Below are 2,744 nucleotides of genomic sequence, written 5' to 3' on the forward strand. Positions count from 1 at the left end.
TTGGCATATAGCTGTTTCTCCCTTAAGGTTTGTAGTACAATCCACAGATGTCTGTCATGCTCTTCTGCATTCCTCGAATATATTAAAATATCATCAATAAACACCACCATAAACTGGTCGAAATATGGTCTGAAGATAGTGTTCATCAGATCCATAAAAATAGCTGGAGCTTTAGTTAACCCGAATGGCATTACTAGAAACTCATAGTGGCCATATCGAGTTCTGAAAGCAGTTTTTAGAATACTCTGCTCTTGCACTTTCAACTGATAATAACCAGATCGTAAATCAATTTTGGAGAACACAGCTGCACCCTTCAACTGATCAAACAAATCATCAATGCGAGGCAATGGATATGTGTTCTTTATTGTCACCTTATTCAACTGTCGGTAGTCAATACATAAGCGAAAAGTGCCATCTTTCTTCTTAACAAACAATACTGGTGGTCCCCAAGGTGACACACTAGGGCGAATGAAGCCCTTTTTAAGTAGTTCTTGCAACTGTACATTCAACTCCTTCAATTCTGCTGGTGCCATTCTATATGGTGTTATGGAGATTGGATCCACACTAGGCATAACATCAATCGCAAACTGCACTTATCTTTCTGGAGAAAATCCTGGTAATTCATTAGGAAACACATCTGGAAAGTCATATACTGTAGTGATGTCCCTCAATGCTGGGCTTCCCACTTGGGTGTCTACCACATGTGCCAAGTATGCTTCACACCCCTTTCTAATCATTTTTCTGGCTAGTGCAGCCGAAATGATGTTTAATAGCAATAGCTACCTCTCCCTATGTATTACTACATCACTGTACTGAGGAAGACCAAAAGTGACTGTCTTCAGTTTACAATCAATCATGACGTGATGCCTGGCTAACCAATCCATGCCCAAGATGATATCATAATCTCTGAAGGGCATTTTAATGAGATCAAACAGAAAAGTATGTCCTTGGATCACCAAAGGACAATCCTTATACATTCTATTGGCCCTGACCTCTTGTCCTAGTGGACTTGTTACTAGCACCTCAAAGTCCATTTTCACACATGGAACAACAATGCAATCAATGATGGTAGCACTCATGTAATACCCTTATTTGTATAGCCTGGTATATTTCACTGTTCCGGTGACTGGTGTCGGTCCGGACAATTAAGGGGATTAGAACCACACTTAAGACAACTAGATAAGCCCTGAACACGAATAATTAGTAATTGCCAATTAGTTAAGTATAAATAAGAAAAACAGAACATAAGAAGTTAAACGAGCCGAGAGTCACAGTGATGGGTGATCTTCTCGGGAACGACTACGAAGCCTATTTAAACTCAAATTTCGAACCGTAAAATGTGACGCCGCGGTCCTTAGGACCATTATGAACACAGTGGAAAAGAGAAAATCACGAAAAAGAATTGTTAAGCCAGTCAAATAATTAGGTCAGGGGGTCGGAAGAAATATTGAATTATTTGCAAACCGGGTTGAACTGGCGAGGGGCAATTTGGTCAATTGACCCCGAGAGCTGACTCCTGACCTAACTGTCAAATAAAATCGGAGAAAAGAAAATTTCAGAGTCGGAAATTAAATTAAAGAACTAATAGAAAAATAAATAAAAAAAAAGAAAATGAAAAAGGTGAAGGGAGATGATATCATGCATGACATCATGCATGATGCCATAAATATTATAATTAATAAATTTAATTAAATTGATTTTTGGTCTTCCTAAAGACATAAAAAAAAAAGAAAAGAAAGAAAAAAAAATATAAAAAGTCTTCTTCAAGCCGTCCCTCTCACTCTCCCTCTTCGTCACCAAAACCTCCATTAAAGCTCATTTTGAGCTTGATCAAACCCACAATTCCACCATAAAAAGTAAAACCTCCAACATTAAACCTTGATTTCAAGCCTTGATAGAGGACTTGACAAAAAAATAAAAAAGAAAAGAATAAGGAAATTGGAGAATTCAAATCCAAGTGTAGGTAAGCACCCTAATTTGAAAATTTTAGATTATTAGTTGTGTTTGTAGCTTAAAGTAACTTAGAAGTTAAAAAAATGAAATGAAATTAATTGTTGGAAAACCAAACCTAAATTTCAGTCAACTAGGGTTTTGATGTGTGTATGCATGAGTTTGATGGACTTAAAAGTGTATGTGATCTTGTTTGGGTTGAAGAAGCATGATTGAATTAGTTAAATGAAACAATTAGTGTGAATTAGGGTTTTGGACACTTAGAGTTTAGAGACAAAAATATGAGAAATTGGTAAATGATGTCTTTGACCTAGTTTGAAGTTAGAAATGGTCATTTGTGACCAAATGAAGTGTGTTGGAAGTGTTTGAATTGAGTTTAGATTCGGATTCAATGTGGTCATGCTGCTGGCAACAGGACCAAGTTCCCTTTGAGGGACCAAAAATGAAAATTTAAAAGTCCAATTGGTATGAGACCAATTGGGAATGAAAATAGACACTAATTGACACAATTTTTATTTAGGAACCATGCCCAAAAAGTGACCAAAACCTAGTGAACAAATTGACCAAATCCAGAAAATCTCAGTCTGCCCTGTACAAACTGACCAAATGAATAGTGTTTGTTCATTTGGCCATAACTTAAGCTAGGCAGGTATAAATGATTTGAAATTTTACCAGTGGACAGATGAGATATAGACCTAAAACTTTCATGAAGAACACAAACCCAAATTATGCCATTAACCAAGTCATTTGGCCACCCAAATTTGGTGACCTAAAACTACTAGAACCAAAATTTG

The sequence above is a fragment of the Hevea brasiliensis genome, chromosome 3, assembly GCF_030052815.1.
Source record: "Hevea brasiliensis isolate MT/VB/25A 57/8 chromosome 3, ASM3005281v1, whole genome shotgun sequence".
In the NCBI taxonomy this organism is placed as follows: domain Eukaryota; kingdom Viridiplantae; phylum Streptophyta; class Magnoliopsida; order Malpighiales; family Euphorbiaceae; genus Hevea; species Hevea brasiliensis.